Genomic DNA, 15726 nt, shown 5'->3' with positions numbered 1-15726 from the left:
CCCAGGAAGCACAGTGACTAAGAACGCAGTCCAACTGCCCAAGTTCAAATCTTGGCTCCATCACTTTCTGGCTGTGAGACCAAGTTACTTTATCATTCTTGGCCTCCTTTTCTCATTTGTAAAATGAGGATGAAAACTGTACCTACCTCATAGGCTTTTTTATTATTCTGTGAGCTATTAGGTTGGTGCAAAGTATTAAACATAATGGCGAAAACCACGATTACTTTTATACCAACCTAATAATATATATGCAGAACTTAAAGTAACATTTGATACAAAGTAAGTGTTCAGAAACCCCTGGCTAATGTGATGCTTCAGAACGTTGTTGTTGTTGTTGTTTTGAGACAAGATCTGTGTCACCCTGTCTACAGTTCAGTGGCGTGATCACAGCTCATTGTAGCCTTGAACCCTGGGACTCAAGTGATCCTCCCACCTCAGCCTCCTGAGTAGCTAGGACTACAGGCATGAGTCACCATGCCCAGCTAATTTTTTTTATTATTAATAGAGAGAAGGTCTCACTATGTTGCCCAGGCTGGTCTTGAACTCCTGCGCTCAAGCAATTCACCTGCCTTGGCCTCCCAAAGTGCTGGGATTATAGGCGTGAGCCAGCAGCTTGGCCTGATTTTGCATTCTTATGTATCCTCCCTATATTCATATGAGTTTGATTTGTGGAAACTATTCCATAGGAGTATGTTCTGAGTGAGCCATTGTGTTTGGGGGACGTTTCATCACCAGGGTCTATGGCCTAAATGTTTTCAGATATTTCCTTATAACACTTTTTTAAAACAGCTTTTGTGCTAAGTACAACATAAAATATAAAATCCAAGCAACATCAACTTCTTGTAAAAGCGCTCATGAAATCTGCACTCTTATGCCTCCATTAGAATTTGACATTCGAACCATGAAACTTCAACCAGTCAGAATATAATAATGCCCAGATCATCCACAGGTCACACACACATAGTGTTTGTAAAGCCAGATTTCAGAACTCAGGCACTAAATGGTTAAAAAAAAAATTGCCAAGTTGTTAAGATTGCTGTCTGGGACTGGGACCTCCTAGGTTCACATTCTGTCTTCACCACTTGAGCTGGCCCTTCACCTACGTGACTCTCAGGTTCTTCATGTACAAAGTGAGATAGTAAATGCCCCCTTAGGGCATGGTGAGGATCAAGTACTCAGCATAGTGCCCAGCACTGCTGCACACTCATTCACATTAGACACTGTTAGAATGATTTATAGGAAGCATAGATTAATTGGAAATGGGAGTTGCCTTTGGTAGAGATACAAGCTAAGTAATTAGGTTATTATTATCATTATCCAATGAAAGAAACTGTAAAGCCAGTGTCTAATCCATTCCAGCACAGATGTACAAAAGGCCACTTAAGGAAGCCACAAGATATAACCTGTTTGAATTCATTAGCCCAAGGTAAAGAGAGGGCTTGTCCCTTCAAAAGGAAGGCAGGAAGCCATGGAAGCAAAGAGAACTGGAGGCCAAGAGGTAGAGAGACACAATGGGAATCCTTGACTATTTTCAGAGTCTGTGGCTCACAGACTCTGAGGATGTGGTGCCATTAGCAAGGCTCTGTAGGATGGGGAAGTCCCTCAGGCTGTCTTAGCTGAGACTTTTGCTAAAATCATCCACATTGCGGCCAGGCACAGTGGCTCACCCCTGTATCCCATCACTTTGGGAGACCAAGGCAGGTGGATCACAAGGTCAGGAATTTGAGACCAGTCTGGCCAACATGGCGAAACCCCGTCTTGAGGTTTCAAAATTATACAAAAATTAGCTGAGCGTGGTGGCAGGTGCCTGTAATCCCAGCTACTCAAGAGGATGAGGCAGGAGAATTGCTTGAACCTGGGAGGCAGAGGTTGTGGTGAGCCAAGATCGTGCCATTGCACTCCAGGCTGGGCAACAAGAGCAAACTCCGTCTCAAAAAAAAAAAAAAATCATCCACATTGCTTGGCTGTGGCTCTCCTCCCAAACCCTCTTTGTGATTAAGACTTGACTTCCCATGCAGCACAACTTACTAAACTGATATTCTGGGTCTGTCACAGTCTCAGGTACCCTTTAGTTGTAACAGTCAGTCTCTCAAGGTCTAATCACCCTCAGATAAATGTCAATGGTTGGTCCCCAGACCATCCAGACAAAGGTCTTCTCAGTTCATTTTTTCTCAGCAAATTCTGCCATGCTATCTTTTCACATTTCCACAGTACATATCAGAACTAGGAAGGTAGAGCTGAGACCTGATTTCAGGTCTTCTAACCCTAAGTCCAATGTTTTTTTCCATTATAAAAAAATAAAATGTAAGACGAGTCATATGCTCTGTGGCTTGAGCATAAGTTTGTTCCTTCATCTTACTCTTATTCAAAGGTATTTGAAGGGGAGGATTAGGGGATTAGGGCCAGTAAGGCCCTAAAACCCAGGTGTGAACTAAACAAAGGAAAAGGCCTGATTAACTGTTCTTCTACCATTTACACCTAAAAATAATCAAACTAAAATGCTATTCAGTTAGAGCACAAATGCATACCACAAGGCAGATGTGACTGCTGGCAAGCATCAAAAGCCCACATTGAGAGCAAAGTTTGGGCCAAGGAGTAGGCTTTTAGCGCCTGCTAGTGGTTATCTTTTATCATTGCATGGCTGGTAAAAAAAACTGAAGAGAGCTGTAACTTGTAGAGAAACATGATTAACCTCAGCTTTGCAAATTCCAAATGAGGCATAATTAAACCCAACTGGAATGTGCATTTCACTGTGGAAGTTTTCCTTGTATATTTAAAAGTGATTCACCTCTTTAGAAAACCAAACATGAAAACACAGGACATATATGAAATTACTTAAGCAAGATTATCCAATTAAGAAATCAAGTACTTCTACTAGGCCCTTATTTATTTATGTATTTATTTATTTATTTATTTTGTTAGAGACAGAGTCTTGCTGTCCCCCTGGAGGCTGAAGTGTGGAGGCACGAACATAGCTCACTGTAACCTCGAACTTCTGGGCCCAAGTGATCCTCCCACCTCAGCCTCCTGAGTAGCTAAGACTATAGGTGCGTGCCACCACACCTGGCTAATTTTTTATTGTTGTACTTTTTATAGAGATGGGGGAGGGGTCTCCCTATGTTGCCCAGGCTGGTCTCAAACTCTTGCCCTCAAAAGTTACCCCCATCTCAGCTCTCCATCACATCTGGCCTGGGGACCTCTTTTTAAGGGATAAATTCCTCTGGTGGATTTTAAATATTTGATGATACACACATACACACATTTTTAGAAATACTGTAGAACAAATTCGTAGCATAAAAAGAGTATCAAGCATAGGCTTTAAAAATGAAATGACCTGTAAGTTTCAGGACTTTGTCTATTTTGTTCATCGCTGAAACTGTTGAATGTGGGACAGTACGTGGCATACACAAAGGCACTCTACATACCTGTTGAGTGGAGCTGACTGAAGGGTTAAAAGAGAGGGAGAGATTGAATTTGCAAGCCTACAAGTTCCGCTAGGATGAGCACCTGAAGACACCATGCAGAAGAAATCAGGAGGTGGTGATTGGAGCTGGTCTAGGGAGTGGGCAAGAGGCAGAGTGGAGCTCTTTGTGGTCTCGGGTACCCACCTGCCGCCCACAGGAAAGTGAAGCCTTCTGCAGTAGAAGGGATGGGTACTGCTCAGGTCTCAAACAGAAAAGTCTCTAATTACCTAGACACGCTAGCCTCAATGCATATACCTCCAGCAGAGTAGAGTGGCACCTTCACAATCCACTTCCAGCTAGAGATTCAAATTCAGCTACGAGAGGGGAAATAAATTTCTTTTCAGGAAATTTCTCCAACAATCACTGTGGAAAACACACCAGGTTCTCTAGAACAGACAACAGGGCTCCAGGTGCTCCCCCATATCTTGCCCTTCCTTCGCAGTGCAACTAGAATATCATTCCTTCAGAAGCCATTTCATCCCAAATTTCCCCTCCTTCAGCTTGTAGATAGAGTAAAATAATGAAAAACTTGTACCTGGAATTTTAGGCTTGAATCCTCTCAGAGTGTTTTCTCTCTTCTGTCTTCAAGCAGGCAATTCTATTCATCCACTTCTCTGCCAAGAGTCTCAGACTGCATTAAATGATATCCTGTCTAATTCAACCTATGAGATCATAGTTCCTAAAGAAGAGCAAAAGTCCTTATTTTTAGCCCAAATTCAACTAGTGATTACATTTTCAGAAAACATAGTAGTAATAGAGTATGTAAGCGCTGAAGGGAAAAATAAGGAAATAATCTAACTAAAAAGTCACATCTTTAAATTCTCTACCTTAATAATTAAGGGGCAGGGTGCAGTGGCTCACGCCTGTAATCCTAGCACTTTGGGATGCCAAGGCAGGCAGATCACCTGAGGTCAGGAGTTCGAGACTAGCCTGGCCAACATGGTGAAACCCCGTCTCTACTAAAAATACAAAAAATAGCTCGGTGTGATGGTGAGTGCCTGTAATCCCAGCTACTTGGGAGGCTGAGGCACGAGAATCATTTGAATCCAGGAGGCAGAGTTTGCAGTGAGCTAAGATCACGCCACTGCACTCCACCCTGGGCAACAGAGTGAGACTCTGGTTCCCAATAATAATAATAATAATAAAGAAGAGATGTTTGTTGGCCAGGCGCAGTGGTTCACACCTGTAATCCCAGCACTTTGGGAGGCTGAGGCAGGCAAATCACGAGGTCAGGAGTTCAAGACCAGCCTGGCCAACATGGTGAAACCCTGTCTCTACTAAAAATACAAAAAAATAGCTGGGCGTAGTGGGGAGCGCCTGTAAACCCAGCTACTCGGGAAGCTGAGGCAGGCGAATCACTTGAATCCCGGAGGTGGAGGTTGCAGTGAGCTGAGATTGCGCCACTGCATTCCAGCCCAGGCGACAGAGTAAAACTCTGTCTCAAAAAAAAGAACAGGTGTTTGCATTTAGCTACCTAGGACATGTAAACACAGAGCAATTTGTTGACTTTGAAGTTTTTTTTTTTTTTTTTGAGACGGAGTCTCGCTCTGTCGCCCAGGCTGGAGTGCAGTGGCGCAATCTCGGCTCACTGCAAGCTCCGCCTCCCGGGTTCACGCCATTCTCCTGCCTCAGCCTCTCCGAGTAGCTGGGACTACAGGCGCCCGCCACCACGCCCGGCTAATTTTTTGTATTTTTAGTAGAGACGGGGTTTCACCGTGGTCTCGATCTCCTGACCTCGTGATCCGCCCGCCTCGGCCTCCCAAAGTGCTGGGATTACAAGCGTGAGCCACCGCGCCCGGCGACTTTGAAGTTTTTTACTGAAAACATGAATAATAAAATGATCAAAACAATCATGTGTCCTCTTATTATTCATTCAATATATAATAAAAAATCACAAATCATGTTATCAATGCTACACTGTTCCATAAAAAACTGTCTACAAGAGAAGCCTATGTCTCGATTACACCAATTGTTTTCTTTTTGTTTCTTATGTAAATAAAGATTCTATTTTATTAAGTTATCCTGAATGAGGACATTGTTGGGCACCAAGATCCAAAGCTGACATCAGAGTAGAGTAGTAAGGGGAATAGGTTGGAATCCTTGCTCCATCACTAACTAGTTGTGTGACCTTGAGCAGGCTGTTTTAACTGTTTTGTTTAGTAACTGCATTTAATAACTAATATTCTATTTCCTCACCAGAAAAATTGTATTAACAATGGTAACTGGCTGGGCACAGTAGCTCATGTCTGTAATCCCAGCGCTTTGGGAGGCTGAGACAGGAAGATTGCTTGATGCCAGGAGTTTCAGACTAGCCTCGGCAACCTGTCTCTACGAAAATAAAAATAGCTACTAATAGTCCTAGCTACTGAGGAGGCTGAGGCAGGAGGATCACTTGAGCCCACAAGTTGGAGGTTACAATGTGCTATGATCGCATCACTGCGCCCCATGCTGGACAACAGATGGAGACTCTATCTCAAAACAAAAAACAACAGTAACTATTTCATAATAGCTGTTAGAATGTTAGAATTAAATGTGTTCCTAAATGTACAATTATTGGAGTAGTGCCTAACACATAATAAGCACTCAATAACTATTGGCTTCTATACCAAAAAATAATCAGTTGGTTGTAAACCTGTTTTTTGTTTGTTTGTTTGTTTGTGACAGGGTCTCCTTCTGTAGCCCAAGCTGGAGTGCAGTGGCAAGCTATCACAGCTCACTGCAGCCTTGACGCTCCCTGCCCACCAAGCTCAAGTGATCCTCCCATCTCATCCTCTTGAGCAGCTGTGGCCATATGTGCCCACCACCATGGCCGGCTATTTTTCTTTTATCATTTGTATAGACAGTGTCTTACTATGTGGTCTCAAACTCCCGGCTTCAACTGATCTGTAAACATAATCTTAACCTTCATATTACAGAGCAGTGAAACTCAAAATGTTTCAAAATGTGGTAACATATGAATAAGAATTTGAAAGGAAAGAAAATGTGATCTCACCTACAAGTACAGCATATGGCCTTTTAAACAGCTAAAATAATTCTAGCCATCCCTTCTCTTTGCCGTTAAGATTTAACAACTGCATACAATTCCTTTTTCATTCCAATGATGGTATTTTTGCAGAAATTAGCTTGGCCACTGGAGGGCTCTTGCAGTCGCCCAATAGTTCCAGATACATGATTTGATAAAAATTAACTTTACTGACACAGAAAGGATGAAGTTTACAAAATACCAATAGCACTGCTGACATACCCCATTTCAAAAACAATTTGCAATATATAGAAAAAGGATTTAAAATATGTACATTCTTTGATCCAGCTTCTAAAAATGTATCTAATAAACTAATTATAAAGTATTCAATTGTTTTTATTTACATTTCAATTAACTGTTCAATTTAGAAGTAAATTATATGTTATAAAATATGAATCTTGGCCATGCACTGTGGCTCATACCTGTAATTCCAGTACTTTGGGAGGCCGAGGCAGGCAGATGACTTGAGGCCAGGAGTTCAAGACCAGCCTAGGCAACATGGAGAAACCCCATCTACTAAAAATACAAAAATTAGCCGTGCATGATAGCACGGGCCTGTAGCCCCAGATCGTCTGGAGACTGAGACAGAGAATCACTTGAACCTGGGAAGCGGAGGTTGCAGTGAGCAGAGATCACACCACTGCACTCCAGCCTGGGCAACAGAGCAAGATCATGTTTCAAAAATAAATAAATAAAATAAAACACGAATTTCAAAATACAAATTGCTAAATGTAATTCCAAAACATCTGTACAGTTGGAGATTAGTTTTTAAAATACACATAAATATATTTGGAAAACATACACTGAAATGTTAACAACTTTTTTGGGTAGCGAGATTGAGTTCTCCCTCTCTTTTGTTCTTTAGGCATTTTCCAGTTCTCCATAATGAATGTGAATTCTTTTGATCATAAGTAAAAAAAGTTTTAAATTTTAAAATTTAAAATATTTTAAGTATTTTTAAATATTCATTACTATATAAGGATCTATAAAGAGTACAGGCGTACCTCAGAGATAACGTGGGTTCAGTTCCAGATCACCACAATAAAGCAAACATCACAACAAAGCAAGTCATGCAAATCATTTGGCTTCCCAGTACATGCAAAAGCTATGTTTACACTATACTGTAATCTATTAAGTGTGCAATAGCAGTAAGACTTTTAAAAATGTACATACTAGCTGGGAGCGGTGGCTCACGCCTGTAATCCCAGCACTTTGGGAGGCCGAGGTGGGCGGATCACAATGTCAGGAGTTCAAGACCAGCCTGGCCAATATGGAGAAACCCTGTCTCTGCTACAAATATGAAAATTAGCTGAGCGTGGTGGCACACGCCTGTAGTCCCAGATGCTCAGGAGGCTGAGGCAGGAGAACTGCTTGAACCCGGGAGGTGGAGCTTGCAGTGAGCAGAGATCATGCCACTGCACTCCAACCTGAGCAACAGAGCGAGACTCCATCTCAAAAAAAAAAAAAAAGGAAGAAAGAAAAGAAAGAAAAAGAAAAATGTACATTCCTTAATTTTAAAATACTTTATTGCTTTAAAAAAATGCTAACAATGATAGGAACCTTCAGCAAGTCAGAATATTTTTGGGGGTGCAGGGTCTTACCTCCATGTTGATGTCTGCTGACTGATAAGGGTGGTGGTTGCTGAAGGTTGAGGTGGCTGTGGCAATTTCTTTTTTCTTTTTTTCTTTTTTGAGACAGAGTTACACTCTTGTTGCCCAGGCTGGAGTGCAGTGGTGCCATCTCGGCTCACCGCAACCTCCGCCTCCTGGGTTCAAGCAATTCTCCTGCCTCAGCCTCCCAAGTAGCTGGGATTACAGGCATGCGCCACCACACCCGGCTAATTTTGTATTTTTAGTAGAGACGGGGTTTCTCCATGTTGGTCAGGCTGGTCTCAAACTCCCGACCTCAGGTGATTCACCCACCTTGGCCTCCCAAAGTGCTGGGATTATGGGCATGAGCCACCGCACCCAGCAGGCAATTTCTTAAAATAAGAAAACAATGCCTGTAATCCCAGCACTTTGGGATGCCAAGGCAGGCTGATCACCTGGGGTCAGGAGTTCGAGACCAGCCTGGCCAACACGGCAAAACCCTGTCTCTACTAAAAATACAAGAATTAGCCAGCATGGTGGTGGGTGCCTGTAATCCCAGCTACTCGGGAGGCTGAGGCAAGAGGAGAATCACTTAAGCCTGGGAGGTGGAGGTTGCAGTAAGCCAAGATTGTACCACTGCACTCCAACGTGGATGACAAAGTGAGACTCTATTTCAAAAATAAAAAAATAAAAAAAATTTCTCTGTAGCATGCAGTGCTATTTGATAGCATTTTACCTACAGTACAACTTCTTTCAATAATATTCCCAGCATCTTCACCAGGAGTATATTCCATCTCAAGAAACCACTTTCTTTGTTCATCCATAAGAAGCAACTCTGCATCTGTCCAAGTTTTATCCTGCAATTGCAGCAATTCAGTCACATCTAATTCTAGTTCTTTTACTATTTTGACCACATCTGTGGTGACTACCTCCACTAAGGTTTTGAATCCCTCAAAGTCATGCAGGAGGGTTGGACTCTACTTCTTAACTTGTAAATGTTGATATTTTGACCTCCTCCCATGAATCATGAGTGTTCTTAACATCATCTAAAATGATGAATCCTTTCCAGAGGTACTGTGTTTATTTTGCCCAGATCCAACAGAGGAATCACTATATATAGCAGCTATAACCTTACAAAATCTTTTTCTTAAATAATAAAGCTTGAGGCTGGGCACGGTGGCTCATGCCTGTAATCCCAGCACTTTGGGAGGCCGAGGCAGGTGGATCACGAGGTCAGGTGTTCAAGACCAGCCTGACCAATATGGTGAAACCCTGTCTCCACTAAAAATACAAAAATTAGCTGGGCGTGGTGGTACATGCCTATAATCCTAGATACTCGGGAGACTGAGGCAGAAGAATTGCTTGAATCTGGGAGGCATAGGTTGCAGTGAGCCGAAATCACGCCACTGCACTCCAGCCTGGGTGACAGAGCGAGATGCCATCTCAAAAAATAATAATAATAAAACTTGAAAATCAGAATGACTCCTTGATTCATGGACTTCAGAATGTATGTTGTGTAAGCAGCCATGAAAACAATATTAATCTCCTTGTACCTCTCCATCAGAGCTCTTGAGTGACCAGATACATTGTCAATGAGTAGTGATATTTTGAAAGAAACATTGTTTTCTGAGCAGTAAGTCTCAACACTGGGCTTAAAATATTTTGTAAATCATGCTGTAAACAGATGCACTGTCATCCAGGCTTTGTTGCAGCATTATGAAGCATAGGCAGAGTAGATTTAGAATAGTTCTCAAGGACCCTGAAATTTTCAGAACGGTAAATAAGCATTGGCTTCAACATAAAGTTAGCAGCTGCATTCGCCCCTAAAGGGAGTCAGGCTGTCTTTTGAAGCTTTGAAACCAGGGATTGACTTCTCTCCAGCAATAAAAGTCCTAGATGGCATCTTCTTCCTCAGATAAGGTTGTTTCATCTATATTGAAAATCTGTTGCTTGGTATAGTCAGCTTCATCAATGATCATAGCTGGATCTTCTGGATAACTTGCTGCAGCTTCTGCGTAGGTACTTGCTGTTTCACCTTGCACTTTTATATTATGGAGATGGATTATTTCCTTAAACCTTTGTGTGTTCACTAGAGTTGTACTTTTAATTTCCTTCAAAAACTTTTCCTTTGCATTCACAGCTTGGCTAACTGTTTGGCACAAGAGGCCCAACTTTCAGCATATCATGCCATGTTGCAACATTCCTTCCTCACTAAGCTTAACCATTTTTAAGTTTTTATTTAAAATAAGAGAGTTATGTATTTTTTTATTTTATTTATTTATTTATTTATTTATTTTTATTTTTTTGAGACAGAGTCTCACTCTGTCACCCAGGCTGGAGTGCAATGACGCAATCTTGGCTCACTGCAACCTCCACCTCCCAGGTTCAAATGATTCTCCTGCCTCAGCCTCCTGAGTAGCTGGGTTTACAGGCACGCACCACCATACCTGGCTAATTTTTGTACAAAATGGCAGTAGTAAGTCTTTACCCATCAATAATTACCTTGAATGTAAAGGATTTAAATTCCTCAGTCAAAAGGCCTAGGGTAGTAAGGTGGGCTAGGTGTGGTGACTCATGTCTGTAATCCCAGCACTTTGGAAGGCAGAGGCAGGTGGATTGCTTGAGTTCAGGAGTTCAAGACCAGCCTGGCCAACATGGTGAAACCCAATTTTTACTGAAAATACAGGCTAGGTGCAGTGGCTCACGCCTGTAATCCCAGCACTTTGGGAGGCCAAGGCGGGCAGATGATTTGAGGTCAGGAGTTCGAGACCAGCCTAGCCAACATGGTGAAACCCCACCTCTGCTAAAAATGCAAAAATTAGCCAGATGTGGTGGCACACGCCTGTAGTCCCAGCTACTCAGGAGGCTGAGGCAGGAAAATTGCTTGAACCTGGGAGGCGGAGGTTGTACCGAGCCGAGATGGCGCCACTGCACTCCAGCCTAGGCGACAGAGCAAGATTCCATCTCAAAAAAAAAAAAAAAAATTAACTATCTTTTCTGACCACAATGGTATGGAACTAGAAATAAATAATAGGAGGAATTTTGGAAAATTCTCAAATAGGTGGAAATTAAACAACATGCTCCTGAACAACTGATGGGTCAAAGAAGAAATTAAAAGGAAAATTAAAAAAAATCTTGAGACAAATGAAAACAGAAACAAAATATACCAAGACTTATGGAATATAGCAAAAGCTATCCTGAAATGGAAGTATATAGCAATAAACTACTACATTAAAGGAAAGATTCCCAAAAAATCAACCTAATGTTACACCTTAGGGAACTAGAAAAAGAACAAACTAAGTCCAAAGTCAGTAGAAGAAGGCAAATAATAAAGATGAGACCAGAAATAAATGAAATAGAGACTAGAAAAACAATGCAAAATATCCGTGAAACTCAGAGTTCTTTTTTTAAAAAGATAAAATTGACAAAACCTTAGTTAGACGAAGAAAAAAGAGAGAAAGCTGAAATAAAATAAATAAAAGAGATAATTACCATTGATACAACATAAAAGGATGATACAAGACTACTATGAGCAAGTCTTGAGTAGTTAAGTAGTACCCAACAAATTGGATAACCTAGAGGAAATGGATAAATTCCTAGACACATGCAACCTACCAAGATGAAATAAGCAAGAAATAGAAAATTTGACAGATCAATAACAAGTAGAGACTGAATCTTTTAAAAAACAAACAAACAAAAAGTCTCCCACCAAAGAAAAGCCCAGGACCTCATGGCTTCACTTCCCGAATTCTACCCAACATTTAAAAAAACTAATACAGGTCAGGCATGGTGGCTAATGCTTCGAATTCCAGCACTTTGGGAGGCTGAGATGGGAGGATTCCTTGAGGCCAGGAGTTTGAGACAAGCCTGGAAAACATAGCAAGACTTTGTCTCCACAAGAAAAATTTTAAAAATTAGACAGGTGTGGTGGCACGTTTCTGTGGTCCCAGCTACTCTGGAGGCTGAAGTGGGAGAACTGCTTGAGCCCAGGAGTTTGAGGTTACAATGAGCCATGATTGTGCCATTATACACCAGCCTGGACAACAGATAAAAACCCTGTCTCAAAAAATAAAAAATAAAATAAAGAACTAATAAGGCCGGGCGGGGTGGCTCATGCCTGTAATCCCAACAGTTTGGGAGGCCAAGGTTGGGGGATCACCTGAGGTCAGGAGTTCAAGACCAGCCTGGCCAACATGGTGAAACCCCATGTCTACTAAAAATACAAAAATTAGCCAGTATGGTGGCAGGTGCTTGTAATTCCAGCTACTTGGGAAGCTGAGGCAGGAGAATTGCTTGAACCTGGGAGGTGGAGCTTGCAGTGAGCCAAGATCGCGCCACTGCACTCTAGCCTGGGCGACAGAGTAAAAACTCTGTCTCAAAAAAAAAAAAAAGTGAACTAATATCAGTTTTTCTAAAACTCTTCCAAAAAAAAATTAAAGAAGGAAAACTTCCACACTCATTGTATGAGACCAGCACTACCCTCATTACCCTGATACCAAAAGCAGAGGATGCTACAAGAAAAGAAAATTGCAGGCCAATATCTGTAATGAACATTGATGTAAAAATCCTCCACAAGGCTGGGTGCAGCGACTCATGCCTGTAATCCCAGCACTTTGGAATGCCAAGGTGGGCAGATCACTTGAGGCCAGGAGTTCGAGACCAGCCTGGCCAACATGGTGAAACCCTGTCTCTACTAAAAATACTAAAATTAGCCAGGCACGGTGGCTCATGCCTGTAATCCCAGCACTTTGGGAGGCTGAGGCAGGTGGGTCACCTGAGGTCAGGAGTTCGAGACCAGGCTGGCCAACATGGCGAAACCCCATCTCTACTAAAAATCCAAAAAAAAAAAATTATCTGGGTGTGGTGGCAGGCACCTGTAATCCCACCTACTTAGGAGGCTGAGATAAGAGAATTGCTTGAACCCGGAAAGCAGAGGTTGCAGTGAGCCAAGATCGTGCCATTGCACTCCAGCCTGGGCGACGCAGCAAGACTCTGTCTCAAAAAAAAAAAAAAAAAAAAAATTAGCCGGGTGTGGTGATCCACCCCTATTATCCCAGCTCCTCGGGAGGCTGAGGCATAAGATTCGCTTGAACCTGGGAGGTAGAGCTTGCAGTGAGCTGAGATCATGCCACTACACTCCGGCCCAAGTGACAAAGTGAGACTCTGTCAAATAAATAAATAAATAAATAAATAAATCCTCAACAAAATACTAGCAAACCAAATTCAACAACACGTTGAAAGGATCATTCACCATGAATAAGTGGGATTTATCCCTGGGTTGTAAGGATGATTTGACATATACAAATCAATAAGTGTGCTTTTGTCACATTAACAGAACGAAGGACAAAAAACATAATTATCTCAATAAATGCAAAAAAGACATTTGACAAAATTCAACATATTTTCATGATAAAAAACTTAACAAATTAGGTATAGAAATAATGTAACTCAACAAAATAAAGGCCATATACAAGCCCATAGCTAACATACTCAGTGAAAACTTGAAAGCTTTTCGTCTATGATCAGGAACAAGATAAGGATGCCCACTCTCACCACTTCTATTCAGCATGGTACTGGAAGTCCTAACCAGAGCAAATAGGCAAAAGAAAAAATAAAAGGCATTCAAATTGGAAAGGAAGAAATTAAATTATCCGTTTGCAGATGACATGATTATAAGTATATATTTATAATCATATATATATCACTAAAGACTCCACCAAAAAACTGCTAGAATAAATAAATTTAATAAAGCTGTAGGATATAAAGTCAACATACAAAAATCAGCAGCCTTTCTATAAACTCACAACAAACTATCCAAAAATGAAATTAAGGAAACAATCTTATTTACAATAGCTATAAAATAAAATAACTTAGAAATAAACTTAACTAAGGAGGTGAAAAACCTGTACACTGAAAACTATAAAACATTAATGAAAGAAATTGAAAACACAATAAAATGAAAAATTATCCCACATTCATGGACTGGAAGAATTAGTATTGCTAAAATGTCCATACTACTGAAAGTGATCTACAGATTCAATGCAATCCCTATCAAAATTCCAATTACATTTTCCACAGAAAAGGAAAAAGAATCCTAAAATTTGTATGGAGCCACAAAAGATGCCAAATAGCCAAAGCAAAAAGATGCTGGAGGCATCACACTATCTGACTTCAAAATCTACCACAAAGCTATGGTAATCAAAACAGCATGATACTGGCACAAAAACAAACACATAGATCAATAAAAGAGAACAGAGAGCCTAGAAATAAATCCATGAATTTATGGTCAATAATTTTCAACAAAAATGTTAAGAACACACAATGGAGAAAGGATAAAATTAGACCTTTATCTCACACTAATACAAAAATCAACTCAAAATGGACTAAAGTCTTGAATATAAGACCTTAAGCCATAAAACTACTAGAACTCATAATGGAAAAGCTCCAGGACATTGGTCTGGGCTATGCTTTTTTGGATATGAACACAAAAGCACAGGCAACAAAAGCAAAAATAGACAAGTGAGATTATATCAAATGAAAAAGCTTCTGAACAGTCGAGGAAACCATCCGCAAAGTAACAAGCAACCCAGACCAAAAGAAAATATTTGCAGACCATACATTTGATAAATGACTAATATCCAAAATACACAAGAAACTCAAACAAAATAGCAAGAAAACAAATAATTTAATTTTTATTTGTTTATTGTTTTTTCGAGACAGAGTCTAGCTCTGTCACCCAGGCTAGAGTGCAGTGGTGCAGTCTCAGCTCACTGCAACCTCTGCCTCCCCGGTTCAAGCAATTCTCCTGCCTCAGTCTTCCAAGTAGCTGGGACTACAGGCACACACCACCATGCCCAGCTAATTTTTGTATTTTTAGTAGAGACAGAGTTTCACCATATTGGCGAGGCTGGTCTTGAACTCCTGACCTCAAGTAATATGCCCAGCTCAGCCTCTCAAAGTGTTGGGATTACAGGCATGAGCCACTGAGCCTGGCCTATTTATTATTTAGTTTGTTGAGACAGAGTCTTACTCTCTTGCTCATGTTGGAGTGCAGTGGTGTGATCATGGTTTCACTGCAGTGTCGACTTCCCTGGGCTCAGGTGAGGGACTCTTTAGTAACTGGGACTATAGGTGCTTGCCAACATGACTGGATAACTTTGTGCATTTGTATTTTTTGTAGAGATGGGGTTTCGCCATGTTGCTCAGGCTGGTCTTGAACTCCTGGGCTCAGGCGATCTGCCCACTCAGCCTCCCAAAGTGCAGGGATGACAGCGTGAGCCACCATGTCCGGCCCAAATAACCTGATTTTAAAATGGGCAAAGGATCTAAAGATATTTATTAATAGAAGACATACACACCTGTTAGAATGGCTATTATCAAAAAGACAAAATAAAAGTGTTAGGATGTGGAGGAAAAAAAAAACTTGCATACAGTTGGTAGAAATGTAAATTAGTACAGTCATTATGGCCAACAGTATAAAGAGTCCTCAAAAAATTAAAAATAGAACACCATGTGATACAGATATCCCACTACTGGGTATATACCAAAAAAATGAAATCAGTATGTCAAACAGTTATCTGTACTCCCATTCATTACAGCATTGATTTGCAATAGCCAAGATATGGATTCAACCAAAGTGTCCATCAATGGA

The sequence above is a fragment of the Symphalangus syndactylus genome, chromosome 17, assembly GCF_028878055.3.
Source record: "Symphalangus syndactylus isolate Jambi chromosome 17, NHGRI_mSymSyn1-v2.1_pri, whole genome shotgun sequence".
Taxonomy (NCBI): domain Eukaryota; kingdom Metazoa; phylum Chordata; class Mammalia; order Primates; family Hylobatidae; genus Symphalangus; species Symphalangus syndactylus.
The sequence above is the reverse complement of the archived record's forward strand: the minus strand, read 5'-3'. Positions refer to the sequence as shown.